The sequence below is a fragment of the Tupaia chinensis genome, unplaced genomic scaffold (assembly GCF_000334495.1).
Source record: "Tupaia chinensis unplaced genomic scaffold, TupChi_1.0 Scaffold000570_1, whole genome shotgun sequence".
In the NCBI taxonomy this organism is placed as follows: domain Eukaryota; kingdom Metazoa; phylum Chordata; class Mammalia; order Scandentia; family Tupaiidae; genus Tupaia; species Tupaia belangeri.
In genome coordinates this window covers 1478995-1487773 of record NW_006160084.1, presented here as the reverse complement: position 1 = coordinate 1487773, position 8779 = coordinate 1478995, and positions in this window count along the sequence as shown.

Below are 8779 nucleotides of genomic sequence, written 5' to 3'. Positions count from 1 at the left end.
CGATATTCGTTTGTGATAAAAAGAAATTCAGCAAAATAGAAACAGAAGGGAACTTCATTAACCTAATAGACTATTAGACTTAATAGTGAAAGACCAAATGCTGGGGCCAGCAGGTGGCATGGTGGTTAAGGTGCTGGATTCTCACATGGCTGACTGTGGTTCAAGTTCTGGACCCAGCGGCTTGAACGTCACAACAAATAAATAGACAAGTATATAAATGTTAAAAAAAATAATAAAATGCTTTCCTGGGAACCAGCAGTTAGCGTAATGGCTATGTCGCTGGACTCCCACGTAGTCGACCGCGGTTCGCGTACCGGACCCGGTGGCTTAAAACTCACACCAGGCGCGTGTGCGTGCGTGCCCAAGATCCCAAGAGGAGAATGGAGGAGAGGGGATTGCAGTGTGACCATCCCCCCGGGGGGTGATTTCTCGCTTTCTGTCTCTAATGTCTCTCTCTCTCTGTCTGGCGAGCACTCGCGCCCTATAGAGAAAATCTCTCCAAAAAAAAAAAAAAAAGAACAAAACAAACAAAAAAAAAATGCTTTCCCCTTAAGATTGAGAAAAAGGATGTCCCTTCTTACCACCCCTACTGGAAGTCCTAGACAGTGCAATAAGCAAACAATAGAAATAAAAAAACAGATCAAAAAAGGGAGAAATAAAACTGTGCCCATTCACGGATGGCATGAAACCTGCCAAAGGTCCCAAGGTAACCTACCTAAATAAATAAATTAATTTAATTAAGCCTTTAGAACCAATAAATAAGCTTGGTAGGATTTAAATTCAGCATACAAAAATCTATTGTACTTCTATAAATTAGTACAAACAAATGGATCTCAATTTTTTAAATCTCATTTATAATAGCTCCCAAAAAAGAGGAAGAGGTATTACTTAGGAATAAATCTAACAAGACATATGATAGGATATATATGGTGATAATCACAAACTGCATAAATGAAGAAACATACTACATTTATATATTAAGACACACAGTATTAGTAAGATGTCAATCTCTACAAACTGTTCTATAAATTTAGTGGGATTCTAGTAAAAATCCCAGCAGGATTTTTTTTTTTTTTTTTTTTGGAAAAAAACGGAAAGGGATTTCCAAAATTCACGGCAAGGTGATTCCAAAATGTACACAGCAAGGCAAACAACCAAAACAACAAAAGCCACTTTGAAAAAGAAGAATAAAGTTAGAAGATTCACACTGCTGATTTTAAACTTTATAAAATGCTACAGCCTTTAAGATAGTATTGTCATGTCCCCTCCCCAGATGCATAGACGGCAGAACAGAAAAGTGTGTCTGGAAATATATATTCAATAAAAAGAAAGAAGACACACCTTTGCTTTCTGAGAGAAAGAGAAATGTTTATACAGATCTACTCATAAATACTAGCGTGGAAAACAACCCAAATGTACCTTAACCGTGAGTGGATAAACTACCTGTGGTACATCCATACCAAGGACTACTACTCGGCAATAAAAAGGAACTAATGATACACACACAACTGGGATGGGCTTTAAAGGCATTATTCTGAGTGAAGAAAATCACTGTCAAAGGTTATATGATGTTTGATTCTATGGACATGACAGTTTGGAGAAGGCAAGATCAGAGAGACTGGAGACAGCTCATTAGTTGCTGGGAGTGAAGAGTAGGAGGAGAGTTTCACTGAGAAGGAGCAGCATGAGAGAGATTTCTGGAATGATATTAGGTTGTCAGGAAAGTCATGTGGTATTTTTCTGGTTTTCTATGCAAAAAAGCATTGTGACTTTCGCGACAGCCTAACAGAATTGTCTGTGTTGGTTACAAGGCAATATATATATTTTTTGTTTAAACTCAGAATGGTACACCAAAAAATAAAAAAATAATTAATTAAATAAAATTTAAAAACACCAAAAAAAAAAAACCTTATGCCATGTGAATTTTAAAGTTAAGAAAATAGAAATCAAACTCATCATCTTTTTAAAAATAACCACCCCTTCCGTCAACCAACCAAATAAAAGCCAAAGGCAATCCATTGCCCTCTCCCTGCATTCTGTACCGATTCATGTGGTCCAAACACATAGCCCGTTCTGGTCCTTACTCCTCCTACCATCTTGGCATGGCACATCTAGTTCTATTGACTTTGGAATCTGAAATGTCTTTTTTTTTTTTGAGAGGTTTTTGCTATAGGGCACGTGCACTCACCAAAAAGACAGAGAGACAGAAAGCGAGAAATCACCCCCCAGAGTGGATGGCCATGCCTCAATCCCTTCTCCTCCATTCTCCTCTAGGGATCTTGGGCATGCACGCTGCACACGTGCCCGACGTGAGTTCTGGACCGGTCCCCGACGTGAGTTTTAAGCTACCAGGTCCGGGATTCGAACCGCGGTCGACTACATGGGAGTCCAGCGACATAGCCATTATGCTAACTGCTGGTCCCCGAAATGTCTCTTGAAGGGCCTCTTTCCTTGCTAACTCCAATGTGACTTTTCCAGTTCACCACCCTTATTTTTTCAAGGGAGATTTTTGCTATAGGGCGTGTGCACTTGGGCGCGTGCACGTGCCGGACAGACAGACAGATGGACAGATAGAAAGTGAGAAATCACTCCCTAGGGAGGATGGTCATGCCACAATCCCTTCTCCTCCATTCTCCTCTTGGGATCTTGGGCACACGTGCACACATGCCCAGCATGAGTTTTAAGTTACCAGGTCTGGGATCCGAACTGCAGACTATGGGAGAGTTCAGTGATGAAACCATTACACTATCTGTTGGTCCCCTTTTTTCTTTTCTTTTTTTTTTTTTTAGATTTTTGTCATATGACACATGCACTTGCCAGAGGGAGACAGAGAGAGACTGTGAGGGGGAAAGTGATAAATCACCCCCCTCCCCAGGAGGAATGGCCACACCACAGTCCTTTCTCCATTCTCCTCCTGGGGTTTTGGGCACATACACGCAAGCAACCTGACATGATTGTCAAGCCACCAGATCTGGGACTTGAACTGGTGTTGACCATGTGAGAGTCCAACACCTTAACTGTTACGCCACTTGCTGGCCCCTCCAGTTCAATGCTTTGAGAAGTTTTGGTTTGAATGGTTTTCATAGCCTTCAGAATGGTTTTCCTAATGCCACTTTTAACTTGTCCTTTGAATTTCAGCATTGTCAGTTTTTTGCCTAAAACAATAGAAAGCAAGCCTCCAGTGATTCGCCATTATCTCCAAGATAAAGTCCAAGCTCTGGCTCCACTTTCCTCCTACACTCATCTTTCCACACCTCCTTAAGTTAGCTCTGCCCTTCCTCACTTCTCTGCCGTTTCTTAGAATGTTCCTCCCCTTAGGTTTCCTTTTCCCTATTTTTTTTAAATTTGCCGAAGGGCACGTGTGCTTGCCACAGAAAGAGGGGAAGAGAGAAAGCAATCCTCACCGCCATGGGGTACAGCCACACCCCGATCCCTTCCATGTCTTCATCCTGTCAGGATTTAGGGCACACGTGCGCATGTGCCCATGTGTTTTTCAAGCTGAGAGGGAGGGGTTCCCACAAGTACAGTCAGCAGTGTGGGAGCCGGCTCCCTTAACAACGCGCCACAGAGCTGGCTTGCTTTCCTTGTTCATGTCAGAGCACACTTTACAGCCTCGAGGGCCTCATTCGAATGTTCCCCAGCAGACTTTTTTTACGCTCCCTGACCCCCTTTTTGTAGTCAGCCCCCCAGAGTACTTTTCCAGCCTTCCGGGGAGAACTCAGCAACTCATGGGATGACGTTCCCTCAAACAGCCAGCTGCGTGAGCACAGGGACCTGGTCTTGTCTATGCCCACAGCCGAGCACAGTGCCACGCACTGTGTGGTTTGCAAATCACAGTCATCGAAAAATAATTAGAATAACTGATACCGTGATGAAACACCAGCTGAACTTTCACAGTGCAGCCCCCGGCCCCGGTGTCTTAGAAACAGCTTCAGTTACAAGTCTATCATTTTACCATTTTGTTAAGAAGTCCTTATTGGGGGTTTACTCAGCAGAGTGTGGGCGGGGAGATGGTATGTAAGAGTTTATGGGAAGAGGACAGACGCATACACTGAAGAAAGCTAATAATATTCTGGCAAGATTAATGCCCCCTGATCCTGACTCCTTTTAATATTTATTCTAATACCATTTTTCCTCTTTAATAGAATATGAGAGTCATTCAGATTTCAATAATTCAGAATATATTCCTGACTTGAATATGGGTTAGTCCTCTAACCACATTTGCTGTCCTTCTAGAATAATTTCTGGCTTTCTGCTTTGGGCCTTCATTAGATGTCTTTTTTTTTCCCCCCTCTCTTTTTAATCAGCCCTTCTCCTCGCCCACAATTTTTCTTTCACGACATTATTATATCTGTCCCTTAAAAATATTTTTGGATTTCAAATATGAGATACATGGTTTAATCGGGACAGTTGTTTTTAAGGCTGTCATTCAAACTTTCAGAAAAAAAATCATTTTAAAAAAAGAGCATTCTTCCTGAAAGCCTAACTGACGGAACCAGTCTGCGCCCCGACGTGGACTGTCAGGGGTTTGAGCAACATATCTCTGTAGGGACTGGGGACATTTAAGAAATATTTGGAGATCAAAATAGCCTGATCTTTTGTTGTTAAAGATGGAGATTTTTATTTAGAAAAAAGATAAATAAATAAATTCTTCTTTTAAAGAAAGACACTATAAGATTGGGCTCCGTTTAAAACAAAAATGTATTGTATGAACTGTGACCCAAGCTTGTGTAATTATGTACAACTAGAACTTAAATATTTTGAGCCTGCTCAAATAGATGTACTTTTACTTACTTATAAATTATAAATATATATATCTATGAAATTATACTAAAACAGCTATGTACAACTATGCTGATGTGAGCATTATAAAGCATGCATTTAACATTAATATTTTAGGACTGGCCCTGGGGCCTAGAGATTAAGGGAGCCAGACCCCACACAGCCAGCTGTGATCGGAATCTCGGCCCCGGTGGTTTGGAAAACACACCAGGTGTGTGTGCGCCCAGAATTTCAATAGGAGGGAGGAATGGAGGAGAAGGGATTGCAGTACGACCACACCCCCTAGAGGGCGCTTTCTCCCTCTACCTTTCTCTTTTTCTCTCCCTCTTTCTTTGTCTCTCCATTACTCTCAGAAAGCACATGTGTCCTCTGGCAAGTAAAAAATAAATGAATAAGGGACCAGCAGTTAGCATAATGGCCACATTGCTGGACTCCCACGTAGTCGACCATGGTTCGAGTCCCGGACCCGGTGGTTTAAACTCACACCAGGCGTGTGTGCGTGCGTGCCCAAGATCCCAAGAGGAGAATGGAAGAGAAGGGATTGCGGCGTGGCCATCCCCACTGGGGGGTGATTTCTCGCTTTCTATCTCTCTGTCTCTCTCTGTCTGTCTGGCGAGCGTACGCGCCCTATAGCAAAAACCTCTTAAAAAATAAAATAAAAATAAATGAATAAAAAAATGAATATGTTAACGCCAGTCAGTAGCATGGTGATTGAGGCAGCTAGATCCCAATAGCTGATCATGCAGTGTGAATGCCAGACCTGGCAGCTTGCGAAACATGCCGTGCATGTGTGTGTATCTGCCCAAAATTCCAGAAGGAGGAGAGAGGGAGGAGAAAGGATTATAGTGTGGCCATGCCTTTCGGGGGTTGCTTTTTCTCTCCCTCTTTTTCCAGTAAATACGTGTGCCCTCTAGCAGAATCTTGTTTAATTACTATTTTAAAGAGGGAGGTTGGATAGAAACAATAAAAGAAGCCCTAATACTTTCTCTCTACAATCTAATGGACTGTATCCGCATGCCCCGTGGGTGTGTACCATGTTGCAAAGGTCAAACGTATAAAGAATGGATCCTCCAGCCCATTTCAGGAAGTGCATGTTGGGCTGTTTTAGTAGCAAAGTAGAACAGGTGTGAACACAGAGACCCGGGAATACCCACACAGGAGGGATGCCCAGCTCACGATTCCCCAGGGGCACATCTACGCCAGCCTCTTCTATTCTCCTGTTACCCTCTCTAACCCCCGGGATGAGCTCATCATCATCTTTCACCCGTCCTGGCCATAGAGGTGTGTCCAGAGGTACACACAGTCCCAGCTAAGCCATTCTATAGAATTCCTGTTACTTTTTATTTTTCTTAACTATAGGGTGAGGACACTTGACAGAGAGAGACAGAAAGACAGAGAAAGGGAAAATAAGAAATCACCACCCTTCCCGGAATGGGAGTGATGGCCACACCACAACCCCTTCTCTTCTATTCTCCTCGCAGGATCTTGGGCATGCACACACACGTGCCTGGCATGATTTTCAAGTCATGGGGTTCAGGACTTGAACCACAGTCGGCCATGTGGGAGCCCAGTGATGTAACCACTAGGCCATCTGCTGGCCCCACCTAATGAGTATTTATACATGACCCACATCTGGTCCTTGAACTCATGGACAGTAAGAGCTGACAGGGACCTTATATTTATTGCATGGGAATGCAGTACTGGCTTTACCATATAGTCGCCAGCTCTGACCGATGGGTACTGACTGCCTGGGGGTCTGAGGATGATGACACGGGTGGGTTTGCAAGGACACCTGGCAGAAGCAAGCAAGCCCATCAGTGCAGCACAAGTACTCTGTGCTCTTGCATCTAACCCACTCGGCTTTGCAGATCAGAAAACCAAGGCTGTGAAGACCCACAACGGCCAAGTGGAAGCCCAGTTCAGATGCTCTTAATTCATCTTCTCTGGCCTGACATGTCTCCAGTGTGGGTTCAGGTAGCCAGTTAAGGCCACGTTTAAAAGGGGGCAGCTATTGGAATGGTTTCACACACTTTGGGATGTTCCAATGGCCCTGCTCTCTCCAAAGTCCTAAATTCCACAATGATACATCCAGCAAACCTCAAGTCTCTCCATTTAATTAAAATGTTAGTACCCTTGAATAAGAAATCACCACCCTTCCCGGAATGGGAGTGATGGCCACACCACAACCCCTTCTCTTCTATTCTCCTCGCAGGATCTTGGGCATGCACACACACGTGCCTGGCATGATTTTCAAGTCATGGGGTTCAGGACTTGAACCACAGTCGGCCATGTGGGAGCCCAGTGATGTAACCACTAGGCCATCTGCTGGCCCCACCTAATGAGTATTTATACATGACCCACATCTGGTCCTTGAACTCATGGACAGTAAGAGCTGACAGGGACCTTATATTTATTGCATGGGAATGCAGTACTGGCTTTACCATATAGTCGCCAGCTCTGACCGATGGGTACTGACTGCCTGGGGGTCTGAGGATGATGACACGGGTGGGTTTGCAAGGACACCTGGCAGAAGCAAGCAAGCCCATCAGTGCAGCACAAGTACTCTGTGCTCTTGCATCTAACCCACTCGGCTTTGCAGATCAGAAAACCAAGGCTGTGAAGACCCACAACGGCCAAGTGGAAGCCCAGTTCAGATGCTCTTAATTCATCTTCTCTGGCCTGACATGTCTCCAGTGTGGGTTCAGGTAGCCAGTTAAGGCCACGTTTAAAAGGGGGCAGCTATTGGAATGGTTTCACACACTTTGGGATGTTCCAATGGCCCTGCTCTCTCCAAAGTCCTAAATTCCACAATGATACATCCAGCAAACCTCAAGTCTCTCCATTTAATTAAAATGTTAGTACCCTTGGAGAGAGGCAACAGGAAATGATTTAAGTCTTGTCTCTTCTAGTATGAATGATATTATTAGGTACTTTCCAGTTTAAAAAAAAAATCTTTCTTTAATGGTGTCATTTAAATTTAGAGAAAGAGCATTTTAAAAAAGTTACACCCAAGGATTAAGTAGTAAGGACACTGAGATATTAAGGTGGGAAGGAGGGGGACAGAGGAAAGGGGTGACCAGAGGCCATGCAAAGACACCAGGACACACGCCATATTCTTGCCGACAGCAGGTCCTGGTCACCATATTTCAGTGTCAAACAAAACTGCTCTTCATCTTCCAAGAGAAGTTATGCTAGATACAAATGTCTCCTCATTGTCTGACACTGGATAAGTCATTGGACCTAAAAGTCGAGAATAAATTATGTGCGGATTTTACCATCCTGCTTTTACTTTACAAAGACTATTTATGGAAAGTCCCTTTTACTGTCAATCAAATGTCTTTCCTTACCTTTTTCCATTGTGGCAGTGGTTGAAAATGCAGGTGTTGGGCCAGTAGACACGGAGATTAAGGCAGCTGGATCCCATACGGCCAGCTGTGTGGTTGGAATCCAAGACCTTGCAGCTTGGAAAACATGCTGGGCATGTATGCGTGCACACAAAAATCCTGAGAGAAGAATGGAGAAGGTATTGCAGTGTGACCATCCCTCCTAGAGGTCCCTCTCTTTGTCTCTGTCTCGAGCAAACACACACACCCTATAGCAAGTAAGCAAGCAAGCAAGCAAGAAAGAAAAGTAAATGCAGGAGACCAGCAGATGGCGCAATGAAATGTCACTGGACTCCTAGCAGTCGACCACGGTTTGAGTCCCAGGTCCGGTGCCAGGCACATATGCATGCATGCCCAAAATTCCAAGAGGAGAATGGAGAAGGGATTGTGGCATAGCCGTCCCCACTGGAAGAGGGTGTGATTTTTCACTTTCTGTTATTTGTCTCTTTCTGTCTTTCTAGCAAACGTATACACCCTATAGCAAAAAGTCTCTCCCCCAAAAAGAAAGAAAGAAAAGAAAATGCAGATGTCCACAAGAACCAGGCAGATGAGATCAATAAGAAAACAGGGCCCAATTTCAGATAATCAAGGGCCATAAACACTCAGCCTCAGGG